At 39.4% G+C, this 16079-nt stretch overlaps 1 protein-coding gene across 2 annotated transcripts in view; it reads left to right on the top strand.

Annotated features, from left to right (window-relative positions):
* LOC112988963 (plasminogen-like) overlaps nucleotides 1-16079 on the top strand; it is a 47572-nt gene that overhangs the window by 8545 nt on the left and 22948 nt on the right. For both annotated transcript variants that reach the window (XM_064509218.1, XM_064509217.1), the window contains 2 exons: nucleotides 3102-3225; nucleotides 4337-4422. The gene's annotated coding sequence lies outside the window, so the exon portion shown is untranslated. The remainder of the gene's footprint in view (nucleotides 1-3101; nucleotides 3226-4336; nucleotides 4423-16079) is intronic.

Here is a 16079-nt window from a genome sequence, read left to right as displayed (position 1 = left end):
GGTCAAGCTCCATGCAAAAGAAGGTTTTGTCAAAATTTGGACAAAATGCATTTAACAGTTTGGAATCCCATGCATGTCCTTTCATTCCTAAGGAAAAAAATGGAAGATTGTTTTTCTTTTTTTTTTCTTACAAAGAAAGATATTAAAAACCCCAGTGACATGACATTAAAATATTTCAGGTGAACAAAATCTTCATAATGAAATCTGAAAAAAAAATTGTTTGCAGATATGCATATGTAATTCATGTGAAAATTCACCTCAGTGGAAGGCCACTGCAGTTACTGCTTTGCAGTCGCTGACACATAACTGCTCAGGGAAGAGCAGAATATCAGGGAAATAATTATTTCTTATGCATCTGCAAAAGGAAAGGTCAGTAGCATAATGTGAGACAGCAGTGTCAGCTAACAAACATTTGATGTTGATACTGTTTTGGCTTAAAAGATGAAGATAAGTTTACTACTGTCTTTATGGTTCTCTAGTTAGTCTCATCTATATACTACAGTCCTGTCACTGATTGACTGTGTTTTGCTTGAGATAAAAAAACAAAGAGAACGTTTTTAAAGTGGTGCCACTAATTTTTAAACAATGTTTATGTTAAAATACTATGTAACCCAAACATAATTTTTGTAACTTTATTGTTTTTCTTAGCACTGTGAATGCTTTTGAAAAGCAATGGATTTTTTTGAAGATGGATGAATATCAGCACCTTTGGGTGGTGGATTTTGCTATCTGTGTGGATATCTGTGCTATCTGTGGACTGTGAGGATACAATAGGCTTTGTTTTTTCAATTCAAAAGTAGCTGTTTTAAGTATAAATTGCACCCTGAAGTCATTCTGTTCCACAGTTCTAGTGGAACATTGCTCTCTGCTCTAGTGATAAGATCAATAATCAGAAATACAAATAGAGGCAACAAAATTTTGTTTGTTCTTGTTTCTAACTAGGGAAAATAATATGAATTACTGTGCTGTGGGACAATGGGATGACCTTATTGAAGGTGAGGATCTGTCATTGCCCAATTCCTCCTCTCCCACAGGCCGAATGCTGTGGCATATTTGAACCCTAGTTCTGCTGCATACCAGTAGATGTTCTGTAGTCTAGGAGAGAAATTTTCTTCACCCTTAACCCTGTCAGAGACATTTGTCAGTCAGCCCTGCTCCTTAGTCTAGACATTGAGACACTAACATAAAACATACTGAAATCAGTTAAAAGACTCCAGCTTTTTAATGATGCATGGATGTTGTAGTACACAGGAAGAGCACACACTATTCTTTCAGCAGTGCTAGAGAAGGACTGCTGACTCAAGCTGGTGCGTTGACCTCTCAGAGGCATTCGGTATGGTCAGTTAAAAGCTTTGTTACGCGTGTTACAGAACTGTAACCTGCCTGCATGAGATCATGGAGTTATTCATCTTCTAACTGATGGACTGTAGCTCTTTAGATGGACATAGGAGCCCATCTGTCTGAGGCTGTCACTCATGCTTTTCCTTAGGCATATACGAAAGCTCAGAATTAGAAGACACATATTCTATAAGCTGTGAAAGGTGACTTTAACACATTATATATCTAAAGGAGCAATTATGGTTAGTATAAGAATAGGAATGTTAATCTTTTTATCTCTAGATTTAAAATTTCAGGATTAATACTTGAATTAATGTTATTGCATTAAAAATATAACATTTACACATTTATAAAACACCTGCAAATGACTGTCCCGTTCTGGTCTCCACAGTACAAGACAGACGTGGACATACTGGAGTGAGTTCAGTGAATGGCTACAAATATGGCTTGGAGCATCTGTTATACGAGGAAAGGCTGAGAGAGCTGAGACTGTTCAGTCTGGAAAAGAGAAGGCTCAGGGGGATTTGATCAGTATATCAGCGTATAACTATCTGATGGCGGGGGGAACAGAGAAGCCAGAGCCAGAGTCTTCTCAGTGAAAGGATAGGAGGCATGAAACACAGGAAATTCCCTTTAAAAATAAGAAAAAGCTTTTTTACTCTAAGGGTGATTCAACGCTAGAACAGGTTGCCCAGAGGGGCTCTGAACCCACCATCTTTGGAGATACTCAAATCCAACTTGACATGGCCCTGAGCAACCTGCTCTGGTTGACCTTGCTTTGAGCAGGGCGGTCGAACTAGATGATTTCCAGAGGTCCCTTCCACAACTTCAGCGATTCTGTGACTAATTTTAAAAAATACTTTTGAATTACAAGCGAACTCTAATACAGAAGGATTACTGGGAAATACAACCATTTAAAAGCACACAACAGCACAAAAGTCATATAATTATTTACCATTTTGCCATAAATTGTGTTTTTTAATTAATTTCTGAATAGAAAATAACTGCAGGTAAGAATTAAATTATTCTAAAGTATATCATTCATGCTGCTGTTCAATAGCCACTTCTTTTCCATATTCAATTGATAATTTCATATCAGAAGAAGCTGTACCAAAACTGTTTATGTGGATCTAAGGACAGCTTTGTGTGAAAATCCTTTTTCCCTCCTCTCCAAAGTTGTGTCATTTCTTACTGATGAAGTTTTACAGCCAGGCTGAACTTACTGACATTTTTTGTATTTTATTTTTGGGCTGTAGGTTAAGTGTTTTAAGAAACTTGTAAAGAATAACTAACATCAACAATGTATTTTGCATTTGTATTTCAACTGATTCAAAATGTTGATATTCAAATTCTATAAATTATAAACCATTGCATTTTACATTACATTTTATAAACAAATCCAGCCTGTCATTATATGGTTGTGATCTCCTTTAGTGCTAGGTATAAAGTGACTGTGGCACCCTTATTCATTTGTACAGAGTCAGATTCTGAAAATCTTAGATTTTTCTGATTTCAACAATTCTTTCTCCTGTGTGAGTTTTGCCCAACCAAGAAATGAGTTGGCTATGTGCCCCATTCACTGCACCTCAGCTGAGCTTTGTGATACATTTTTAGTAACCCACTGCCTGCAACTGAAATTAATCCATAAGTACATTGTGTGGAAATTACCTAAAATCTATTTATATTATCAATGTTTTTCAATGTTACATTTCATGCTACACTTATTACAGCTATTCTAAATCTACTTGTCTTATCTGCAACAGTCTGCCAACCAGAGTGGTTGAAGAAGAGGATTTTACTGTATATAGATCTTTCTTCTTGGAGTCACTAGCTCACATGGACTTCAGAAGGGGAAGTTTTGCCTTCTTCATCACTCATCTAAAGAGGGTAAGGGCAGAGCTATCAAAATTACTCTCTGATGCAATCCAGTAACTATGAGTCTCCTAGAAAGCTGGAAGCTGTAGATGACATAATCACAGCTTGTAGCGTTAGCATGGCAGACTCACTTTTTTCTGATCTGTAAGAACAAATGATCTTCATTTGAACAGAAAGGATTGTCTAAGAAAGCAATAACAAGCACCAAGCCTTCTAAATATGCCATTGAGTCCTATTTGATTATTGATATTTTGGTCCACAGCTCAGTAACTTTAAGTGCACTGACAAGTTTTCTTCATGGAACACTATTTGCAATTTCTAGTGCAAATCAGAAGTTATAATCTGATTACTAGCTTGACATCCACAGAGCCTTCTATTCATGCATAAATATGAGGAGTCAACATGAAACGGTTGCAGTCATATTGGTGGCTAGAGTTCTAGAAGCTGACTTTGAAAATGTGGCCCTTTGCATATAGCAGTAATCAGAAAGATACTATTCAAGTGTACACTGTCTGTATTCAGAGCCACATAAAGAATCAGTTGGGTTACCTATTTGGTGCAATTTTATAAAGCAGGTCTAGTAGGTTTCTTAACCTGCCCCCTTTTAACGTATTTGATACCTAGCTTCTTTATTTTAATTTAGAAATGTAAGACCTACTGTTGTATAATATGGATAGGAGGAAAAGTTAAGAAATATCATTAGATAAATACAAGAACAGCCACAACAGGGCACATCCATGTGTGATATTAAATGGTGGGTCATGTTTGTAAACACAGTTACATACAGAAGAGTTAGAAAGGGTGGAACAGCCAAAACAAGAGGGTGTTATAGGCGCTATACATAATGCTATAGGTGTTTATGCTTTAACTTGAGCCTAATTCTAATCTATATGTTGATTTAACAGTGGTTGATTGGACAGAATTTATCCACTTTTGTTTCAAAATAAGAAGTTTGCCTTAAAAATAACTATTTGGGATTTAATTTCTGTTATTTATTATAATGTGTATATGAACAATATCTTATGTCTGTACAGTGTTTGATTTTTCTGCTTCTACATTCTTGGATTACATGGTACTTTTTATTCCAAAGCATTCTCACTTACAGTGATCTTCATCTCTGTAGGATCTGCCCAGCCTAAAAAAGTTTTCTTGGTGTATTTATATTGGATGTAAACTGGCAGAAGTATGAATACAGCTTCAGCAGTGCTTGTGAGTATAATCAAATCTCTTCCCAATGCAGCATAAAGCTGTAATAAGGTATGCATTTTTTACCAGAATAACTAAATTGATAATGGAGCTGCTACTGGCATAGATAGTGGACACTCATCATTAGCTTACTGCAAAATTGTCATTTATTTGACATACAAGTAGGAAAAAAGTTTATTCTGATCAGTAAAAAAGACCCAATTTAGGGGCTGGAAATTTGCATTTTTTGCCAAGTGCAAGGCACTTTCTGTTGAACAGGCTGCACAGTTTAATTGTTGAATGCTCATCCAGCTGCATGCTTCATCTGCCAAATATATTATCAGAGCAGTACACAGATTCATTGGATATAAACAAAAGCCTGGATGTTCTCCTCCTCACCACTAATTACCCTCACTATTCAAGGTTCATATTTCTTTGAAGTGCTAGATAAGGAAAGAAGTCTTTCCAAATTCCTGGCCTCTGTCTAGGTGAAAAAGATAAAAAAAATAAATAAATAAAGATAAAGTAAAGAAAAAGATTTTTTAGAAAAGATTTTTCAGTCTAGTTCAAGATCTCTAAACCAAGCTGGTCTGTTTTGCATTGTTCATGTGAAATGCAAAAGCACAGAGGGAATTGTGGTGCTCAATATCTTTGAACATCTTTGCAAGAGTATGTGGGTATGCGTTAAATCTGGTAGAGCTAAACATTGAGGAAAAACATTGGCAAAATCAAAGAGCTGCAAGTTTAGCAGTGACCTGGCCAGAAATCCCTGTGGCTTTGCAGGACAATGAGGTCATAGCAGATGGCCAGCCACATCCTCAGCCAGCTCATTTTTGCTGCAGGCCTCCTTCCTCCCAGTCTGCAGAGTCCTGACCTGTCATGTTCCTGAAAGGGAATTGCACTGCAGAGCTTCTGCGTTTCTCTTGCGTGAGTGCTCAGTCCCCTTACATCCATGCATGGTAGCACAGTGCATGGCACATACTGACTTGATTTTGAAATTATCGTGAAGTGAGGCATAACCATACTGCATGCTGTTGATATCTGCAAGCGTAAGGGAATGGACAATGTGGCCAGGGAGGTGCTTTGCCTCTGGACTGGACTTCAGCATTCAGCCACAGGAAAATAATTGTCCCCTAGAAGAAATTCTTCAGGAACTTTGTTCCTTTCCCCCCAGCTCTCTAGTACAGTTGAAGGAGTTTTCAAGTTACACCTGTTTAGAGAAGGTGTAACCTCTGACTTGGGCTGCCTAGCTGGCTCAACAAGCAGGAACAGGTCAGGGTGATGCAAGCCCTGCCTATGCCCTTCCCCGTGAGACAATTTGTTCCCTCATAAGTACCAAGCAAACTCTGCAGCATTTAAGGTGTGTGGGGGGGAGGTAAAAGAGGCACACAGTCATCTTTGTGAGTTTCAGAGGTAACCAGGCATCATAACAGTATTTTTACAAAGATATATTTAGTTAATTTATGCAGGCAAGAGGATACCTATATAAGGCAGCATAGGAAATTCAAGAGAGCAAGCAGAAGATATAACAGGTATTCAGTGAATGACTACTGAGCTGATAATCAAGTATTATGGTGCTAGAATAAGTTTGTTAATTTTAAAGAATAAACAGTTGAGAGTCTTGCAACAGAAAAGGACGCTAAAGGTGTTTTAAAAGCAGGGGAGGCTTGTTAGTCTGTAATATTGAAAAGGGCAACATACTCCCCTTCTATTGAATATGTTTTTGAGGTGTTTCCAGGGAAAACATAATAGTGAATAAAATGTATTTCACCCACAAAAGTATATTCTTAACTTTTCTTAGAAGTGAAACAGTCACCAGCTCTTATATGCAATGGATTGGTTAAAATGGATCCTTTCGAGGAAAGGAGGACAATAAGCCATTCTTGCAGGAAGTCTCAGTTGCTAGCAACATTAGCCAAGTTTAAAATCTACTAGAGAGAAGAGGCTGAGGATGTATAAGATCATATTAGGCTTAATGTTACAACTGGACAAGCAATAAACTATTTTCATTTCACTGGACAAAGTTAACTCCTTGTCCTGTTTATGAGTTGCCCGTTAACAGCTTTTAAAATTGCAAAACAAGAAACCCTCCCAAATGCATCATGAATCAGAATCACTTATACAAAACATTCGTCAAACAAGTTTAAGTTAATGCCTATTGCAAGTTTTTGCTGGGGTATTTGACATATGTGCTATGATATTTATGTTCAATGTGACATTCATGATATAATTATGCTGCATGCGCAAGCACCTCACTCAGAAGATATGGCTGCTGTTCTGACTAATGTCACCCCTGTATAGCGAGGAAGTGTGTTCCCATTACATCAAAGCTCTGAAAACATGGGAAGATGGGAGGTGAATGGTGCCTCAGGCCTGCGCTGCTCTCTCTGTTTACTGGTGATGCTTGCTTTTTTGATAGAAGGAGGTTTCAGTTATCGGTTTGATATACATTTTTGGCAGATAAGCAAAGAAAGACCGTTCTCGCAGAGCTAGCAGGATGTACAAATACGATGCAAGAATTCTATTTTACACTGTTTCCAAGATTCCCACCAATTTCAGAGGATTAGGAAAAATTCTTTAAATCCTGGAGTCATGTGAATTAGAAGCAAATATAAATTCAAACATTAAATTTATATCTTCAATTTTGAAGTAAGGGGTTTGAAGACAGCATCCAGAAGTATTCTAAAGTTTCAGTAAGCAAAACAAATAGACAGCAAATAGAAAGGATCCACATACTTAGGCCAGCCTCCTCATTCTAGGGACCTGAATCATGACTTCTGAATGCTCGGGTTAGCAATTCTGTTTTTAGCAGTGACCAAAATGTCCAAAAATAGCTTCTCACTATTTGAGCAGCTATATTTATGCTTGGTAAAAGCCATGCTAAGCTGTTAAAAGAAGAAACCCAAACTTTGGCAGTCAGCAGAGCATGTCCACAAAGATCAATATGCACCATCGCCTGCTGAAATTGAAGTTCTCTACTACTGCCTCTCCACAGTGATAGACACTGACAGGAGCTGCTTTGAAGAACTTTGCTTGTTCTATCAGTCTTCCTTTCAGTCTGATGCATAAAACAACAGTAGACAAACTGATTGAAATTCCAAAAGAACAAGTTCACTAGGCATGGAATTTATTTGCTTTTAGAGTGAAAAAAAAATGTGACCTGGTAAGTTATATCAGTGGAAAACTGTGCAAAGTATTCCTGATAAAATGCAGACAAGCCTTATGTAGTCATGTGCATTTCCTACTCGTTTGCCCCTGCTCTGATTTATTTGTTGGTGTCACCCACATATGTCTTTTAGACAGTTGATTCTGTGGGACAGAAACCATCACTTTCCATATGTTTTAAATACATCAGTATTTAAATATTTAAGTATTAAATATTAAGTATTAAGTAAATATTAAGTAATAAATATTTAAGTAATAAGTATTTAAATAAACTGGCTGGCCCTTTTGAGTTGCTATATTTTAAGTGTTAAATAAATAGTAATTTTGGTCAGTTCCTAGTCACAATGTTATGTCCAAAGCTGTAAGAGGAAGTGCACTAAGTAGTAAAAATCAGTTGTCTTAGACCTCTAACTGGGAGAGTTCCTCATTTCAGAATGCAGGGTCTGAAAGCTGACATCTGGAGTAATGCAAATTGGTTTACTTTTCTACCATCCGTGCCTTCTGACAGCTAAATGTATTTTAGATGCAAATTTAGATACTTCTGCAAGGAAAATTAAGACTAATATGTTAAAAATGTGTCCTTGTTCTGTGTTGGCAGACTCAGGACTATAGAAACTCCCTAAAACTCCTCCAGTCTAAATCCAAAATATAGGTACTTTAATTAACTGTCCAGAATCAGAGCTTAGCTGACCCTTACTCAGAGAAGGAACCAGCCTTTTCTTACCCTAATCTGGCCTGCACAAGTGTCGGTCTCAGCTGCAACTCCTTAGAGCACCAGCTGTTCACTACGGGCTAGCCAAGAAGAGCAGGATATACCACAGGTATATCCTTTCTTTGTATTGGCCAGTATAAAGAAAAAAAAAAAACCAACAAAACCCAAAGCAAAGACAAGACCATGAAAAGAGAATGTATACTATGCTAACCAAAACAGGGATCTCCTGTGAGAGAGTGTATTTCTCTAAATAAAACAGAGCGATATTCCAATGCACTAACCTATATGCAAGCCTGTACTTGAACCATTGCCTTGAAGATACCATGATGGAATTTTTTCCATGTCTCCTATTGATTTTCAAGTAAACTTTTCTGCCTATAATTGCTGTATGTCCTTCCTTTCTAAAACTTGTATCATCCTGTCATTGTGGTGCAAAATCACACATTGTGTTATTTGAGCTGTTTACTGCTATCTGTACATTTCTTATCTTAAAATAATTATATCATAAGTTATAAGAAGTTAAGATAATTATATCTTAATTTATAAGAATATAAGTTACATACACTTTAGTGGGACATATTTGTCAAATATACTGGCTTATGCAGCCCTGGTAATGAATCTAAAGATTAGAGGATTTCAAATTATGCCAAAGGTGTTTTGGAGGAGTATACACTTTGCCAAATGTAGCCAGCTGTGTGATTAGATGTGTTGATAGCATCTGCATGTCAAATTCTCTCACATTATGCAATAGACGTTAACTTAACTTTCCCTTAAATATGCATGTGAAGGACAGGGAAAAACATCTGACTTTTGTCTGTCTAATGGCCTTCAGGAGTCAGCTTCTGTTGTCCTGGGTTGCATGGGAGATTTGATCATATAATCATTCCATTTTTCACCTTTGCATTGTCAGTGAGAGAAGAGTTAGGACACAATGCTGAGTAATTTATCCAGTTAGTGTGAGAAATCACAAATTCTGTGTAAGATGTTATCAAAAATATGCAGGGTAGACGATGCATGTAACAATGCAGTATGATCTGCCACAGCACTAGTTGTTCTGCATCGGTTCCTCCAAAGATTGCCTGTCACCTGAGAAGCAGCACTTTCTATGCACCTTGTATACCTACCCCATGGGACAGCAAGCTGTCTCAGCAACAAGACACTGAAAAAGCAAAGAAGCCTAAGCCTCACAAGAAACAAAAGGGTTATACTGCCCTCCTATAGATTCTAGATTTACTAAGGTGAAATCCTTTTACAGTTTCTAAGTGTAAATCCTAATTGTAGTCAACGTTCACAGCATTTACCTGGGAACGACCCTTTCAAGACTACCCACATAATTGATGGTAATAACTTTTCAGTTGAGTTCTTTATGCCTTTGCAGGAATCATTCTGCTCTTTCTTAGCCCCCATCTGATACTGTCCCAAGTTATCTTCTCCAGAGATGATTAAGATCAGCTGAGAGAGAGAGGCTAATTTCTCAGATGCAAGGCTGAGCAGTATTTTCCAAAATGCCCAGCAAATATGTGACAGAGAGCTAATTGATATCATACAAATGAGAGACTCAAGACAGGTCCAGAGCATTGTGGAAGCAGATGTAGCACTCCAGATATAATGTCTTGTCTTGTCTTGTCTTGTTTTGCAAAATACCTAGCTATCTTTTTTTGATATGTGTTCTCTGTACCTCTGTCACTTTATAAAAGAAAAACAACAAATAATTGTTAATGGTATCAGTAATAATGCTACTTACTTGCCTCATGAAATGCTTTAGAATGAAATGCAAAACCCACAGGCTCTTCCAGAGGATTTAAAAAATGTGATTATAATAACACACAGTCTGTTTCCCAGTCCAACTTTCAACCCTGTACCAAGCAGGAAAAGTCACAGTAGACGTAAGCATGGAAAAAAATATGTAAAAGGTCCTTGCTAGTATTACATTTGTAAATATGTAGGGACAAGGATGACAGTTAAATGCCCTGAACACTCAATTTCTCCATTGAGAGAAAGTGCGTTCACAGTTTTTTTTCTCTACAAAGACGCCTCTTAGCTTGGATTCTTTCCTATGGTGCTGAATGCCAACTTGTTCTGGAAAGAACAGGGAGGGATTTAAAAGGACATGAAAATAAAAGCGCTTCTTCTGGACAGATGGGCATTTATAACAAAAGAAAGTTTGCATTATGTAGAGAAGCAGAGCTTCTTAGTTCATTACAATATGCATGCAAGATACATAAATACATTTTTATTAAATATTTTCCTTTGCTTGTAATGCCCTTCTCACATCTTAAGTGACTCCTACCTGTGAAAGTAAATAGCTAATAGAATGGCAAGAGGAGGCCTTCATAAAAACTATCATGTGGCTTTTTTTCTGCACTAAGACTGTATGACATGCAGAGGCCAATTGAAAATGTAGAAGACTTTTTTGCAGTTCTTGATATTAGGCAAGTGTTTGCACTATTTATTTTTATTGACTGTCTGGTAGACCTCTTGATTCCCTGCCTCATTGTTCTTTACTGTTTAGCCCTGTGGAGGAATATCCTGAGGCAGAATCTGTACAAGCAGCACATACAAAACTAAAGGCTATCCTTGCCTATGCATGAAATAGATGGGTTTATTGGTTCAGTTATTCCACTGAACTTTCTCTGGCTGGTCAGAGCTGTCTGGCAGACTACAAGAGCTGAAGCTGTAGACTCAGGCCAAGAGAAGTTGCACCTTTTTCCATTTCTGTCTAAACCCATTCCATGGCAAGGCCAAACCATATCCTCAGACTGTATGTTGAGCCAAATAAAAGCCAGGCTTGCTGTATGTTTGCTGAATACACCCCTGGGAATGATTTACTGCTTGACTCCTTTACACCCAGCAGTCCTTTTTGGGTAGAGGGTGCTAATCGGGGCACTCCAGCTAACTTGGCACCTTCCTGGATGGCTCGGCCTGGCATTCACACGACATGATGGAGCAGAAGCTCAGGGACTGGCAGCATCAGGGAAACCAAGAAGAGGTGATTTACAGAATGGAGACTGCTCTTTCCCATACTGGTCTGCAGGCAGAGGCAAGACTGAACAGAGGTGACTCATTGAGGTGACTCAGAAGTGACCTGTGACTCCTTCTCTGAGGGAGCTCACCTCTAGAGGCTCTTCTGACCAGAGTTATTACAGATGACCAGCTGAGTAAAACAGCCACTGTGCAGCAGTACACAGTATTGACGGGAGCAGAGCTATGAGGTTTAGTTTGGGATTGCGGAGACTTCACCTCCCTTGCCATTTGGCGATGTGGAGGGGGTTGCTCGTTGCCGCAGGAGCTTGGTGGCACAAGCCACCCTGCTGTCTTTTAGAGGGCACTTCTGGCATCGAGTTGTCCTGGTTAAACTGTACATGCAGCCTGACACAAGCCCTCAGATTTTATATTTGCGGAAATGAGAAGTGCTCACAGATCAGTTTTGGCGCCACTGCTATGCAGCAAGAGGTGTGGGAACTAACACACAGGAAGGGTAGTAACATCTCTAGCCATCAGCAGATGACTTCATCCATATCACCCCATTAGTCACATAGCCAGGAATTGCAGGCACTGACTGTAACTTTAGTCAAGTCTGTTACTGCAGCAAGCCACATCATTTGGTCACTTCTGTTGCCGTAGCCATTTCAGTCTGCTTTGTAAAGGGAAGTTCAGGTGAACTATTATGATGAGCTGGATTAAAAGATTATCATCCCCATTGTTTGCTGCTGCAGCGCAGCTCTAGTGCTTTTACTGTTCATGTGACCTGTTCTGTGAAGTGATCTGGATGAGAAAACAAGCCAACCTGGTAATGATAAAATATGGAGGGATGGGGAAACAGTATAAAAAGACTGAGGTGATAATCTGGGCTCAGGGACAGCTGAAACAATTTATCTGACTGTGGTCTAAATCAGGTTGTAGACACCTATTTTCTTTGGAAACAGCAGTAACAGTTTAAAATGTTACCATTTCCCAGTTCTCCCTTACAGCAACTATCCTGTACAGTGTCTTTCTGCTGGAGACTTCTACCCATCTAACTGAGCTTCATTAACAGATTACTTGCCTGAATGCAATGCTACAAGGCTAGACTCAGCCACAGCAGATGAGGGCGAGCCAGGCAACTTTGCACAGAGGCTGGTGTGTAGTGCTCATATGGTCTGCTCTTTTAGGGGGTGACAGAGGATTGGAGAGGATTGGACAAATGGTCAAATATAGGCAATAATATCTTAAACCATCAAAGCTGTTGGTATAGTGAACATGTAGCCATCCTGTTTGTCACTTTAAATTCCAGATGATCTGAGCTTGTCTATGTACTTGTAAAAAAGAATATTTTAGTATTTAATCAAAGTAGTTTTCCAGAGGCAAAATGTATTTTAAATGTTTTTGTGGATATAGAGTGATTTTGTATATTTCCCTAATATGTCTCTGAAATTCAAATTTGCACCTATTAGATGCATTTCAGATGCTGCAGTAGACAGTCATATTAGATTTATTCGGTTGCTCTTGCAAGCATGCGCCTGTTAAAATACAGAAATTATTAAGTTCTTACTGCATCGTAGTATGCTTGGTGGTCTGCTAACTTTATGTTAGTACCTGTATAATAGGTAGAAATTCCGATTTTAGGCACTTAAACCAATTTCTCTGGGATGCAGAGGATACACTGAAATTTTCAGATGATCCAGTCTAATTGCTTCTTCTCACCTGTCGGATAACAAATACAGTGCTCAAATACCAGGGGACAAAAAAGAGAGAAACAAAAGTGTAGTCTGACTTCCCTGAGAAACAAGTCCTAACCTATTCTACCTTGAAACACCTCCCAATAGTGTCCAATAGGAATATGTCTTGAGGCTTGCTAATAACTTATGTAACCATAACTTATAGCATGTAAGCAATGCTTTTCATTTTTAAAGCTGTTAACAAGCACAAACTCACTACCAGCAAAATGAGGAAACAGATTGTCACCCTCATTTTACTCATAGGGAACTTGAGCACTGCTTTATCCTAAATGGGTCACACACTTTGATTAGGTGTTCAGGATTTAGGATGCCATTCCCCAGCCTGTGGCTGCTGTCTCACACAGGCTTCCAGTTCTGGGGTGCCTGCAGAGGGCAGTAGCTCCTTTCTTCCTCCTCCTCTCTGCAGAGACATCCCTCCTTCTCCTTCCACCTGAGGTGGAAAGTGAGGTGGCATGGAGGCTCCTGGCCTGCTCAGCTGTATGGCCCTAAGCCCTGAGTCCCAATCTTAGCTGGGAGATCTCATCGTAATGCTAATCATGATGAAAGTAATGATTAATGACAGAGAACTGTTTTGAATGCAGCATCTTGTATAACAAAACAAAAAAGAGCTATCAAAATAAGTAATTGAAAAACCCAGGAAAGACTAAAATCTAAAGAAAGCAAAACCTAAAAGTTTAAAGAAAGCTTCTCTGCTTTCTATAAATATAATGGCTTCTTCCAGGATTGAGCTGTGCTGAATGTATACTGGGGTCCACTGGCTTGGGTGGAATGGCAAGGAATAAGAAACACGCAGAAATAGCAGAAACAGAATCAAATGTAATCAAATTCATTCACTTTGGAAAACAACTGAACACTGAGATACTGTGAACAACACTGTGCCTACTGTCTATTACATCACTCCCCATGACTGTTACCCTACTCCCTTTTCACAGTCATTGTAGTATTTTTCTCAGTAGAGAACTGTGAGACGTCAAGTATCAGAGGAAAAAAATGCAGAGTAGCAAAGCAGCAAAACCTGTATATGTGTATATGATGGAACTGTGATGTGTAATTACTCATATTTCTTGGATAACATGACCTGCTAGCCGCTACCTGACAAGTCAGCCCGAGAACATCTAGAGTTGCATATTGAAATGATTTTTCCTCCCCTAATAAGCCAAATGTAAAGTGGAAGCTGTGTGTCTAATTTTCCATTTATTTGCCTAAAAATAGTGTAATTTCCTTTTGTGTTCCCTACATTCATTTTCCTCCAAGATTCTGTAACTTGATTTTAAGACAAACATACCAAATAATTAAAGGCTTGACTGGAAGTCTACTGAGGCTGTTGGAAGTAGTTCCTTGCTGCTGGCTTCAGGTCTTTGGTCTTTGGATAAACCGAGTGCAGAAACTACCTATAGTCAGACTATTCTGATTAGCCTTTTAGTTGATCTCCTTAGCCATGCTTGGAAGAGCTAGGTTATGTGACAAAAGGCTCATCCCCACCAACACAAAGGAGCACAGAGATACAATGGCAGGTGGGGAATCCCAATAAGCCAGTCAGAGGAAAGGAGCCCCTGCCTGGGCTCCTCCTGGGGCTGTCCTAGGAGAGCCATCAGTCCCACAGGCCAGGTGGGAAACCCTGCAAGATGCGTCAATGGGAGAGGCTCTCCCCAGGGCACATTTCAGACTGAGGGAGGTTACTGCCCAAGAGGTAGGGGACTCATGATGGGATGCAGGGGAAGAGCATCATGGCTTTGTACAAGACTTATTTTGGGATGTTTAGGGGAGGAAGCACAGGCAGGTAGAGGGAGACATCAAGGTGGTTTGGGGAGGAACAAGAATGGGAAAACAGTGGGAAAAGGGGCCACTCACATGTGAACAGATGAGAGGTCTGTATGCTTGTCTGGCCAAGCCCTGCACCTAACCAGTGCAGTCTGGCCTACCTTCTCATTAAATTCCATTTCTCACTATTCTTTGTACATGTGTGTATATGGAAGACTACATGCAAACAACTGCAGTTGGACTGCAGGGCATAAGGGTCCATGTGTCTGGGGTGCCAGCAACTGGGGAGACCAGAGGGTGTGCATATCGTGTGTGGGTGTGTGATTGCTAGCAAATATCAAGCTGGACAAGCCACAGAGTAGGATAAGAGGCTTCGGAGCCAGGAATTGAAGCATGCATAAACCTGGGCCTGGATACTGGAGATACTGGAGAGACAAAGAAGGTCAGTGCATTGGCTACTGGAGGGACCAGAAGATCTAGGTAACTGCTGGGGAGACCAGGAGGTCTGAGGTTCAACTGAGACACCCATTTGTATGTGCGCGCGTGTGTGTGTGTGTGTGTGTGTGAGGCAACTGGAGACGAGCAGATCCAAGGACCAGCTAGTGGACAGACTGCGTGTCTAAGGCAGCTACTGGAGGGATCCACTCTGTGTGTGTGGATGTAGGTCAGAGTACTAGCAACCAGATGGGGCTCTGGGCTTTGGGGGCTCCTTGCTTGGATGCCAGAAGCTGGGAGACCTGGGGATCAAAGGGTCAGCTACTGGGTAGACTGAATGTCCAGGGCTAGTTACTGGGGGATCCATGTTGTGTATGTATATGTAAGTACATTTTCCATATATATGTACATTTTCTGCTGATGGTCTTCCATCCTGATCAGCCAGAGAGGCAAGCAGGATGAGGCCAATGCTGTTGTTTATGTTTGCGCAAGTGCTGTGTTTACTGTCTGTGTTGATCTATGTGGCCAGCTGTGTATATACATACATATAAATATATATATATATATGTATTTTTGTTTGTGTGTGTGTGCCTATTGGGAATACATACTCAGTCTCATTACTAGCTGGATCTGGGAACATGGAGCTGCAGCAGCCTCACCTCTATCAGGCTACTAAATTTGGCAATGCCTAACAAAGAACATACATAAGTGTTCAAAGTCAGTAAAACAAAGCTGAATAATATTTTCTACTAATAAACTTTTTTGAATCTTCCTCTTTTTCTATTATATGCCTGATCGTATGCTTCGTATTTTCAATTCGCTATTATTATTGGGATAGATTTTTGCAGACAGTTTTAAGAATTGATTAAATTAATTTGAGACTCTCAAAT

Source organism: Dromaius novaehollandiae, chromosome 3 (assembly GCF_036370855.1).
Source record: "Dromaius novaehollandiae isolate bDroNov1 chromosome 3, bDroNov1.hap1, whole genome shotgun sequence".
NCBI classification, from domain to species: Eukaryota; Metazoa; Chordata; class Aves; order Casuariiformes; family Dromaiidae; genus Dromaius; species Dromaius novaehollandiae.
The sequence above is the reverse complement of the archived record's forward strand: the minus strand, read 5'-3'. Positions and strand labels throughout refer to the sequence as shown.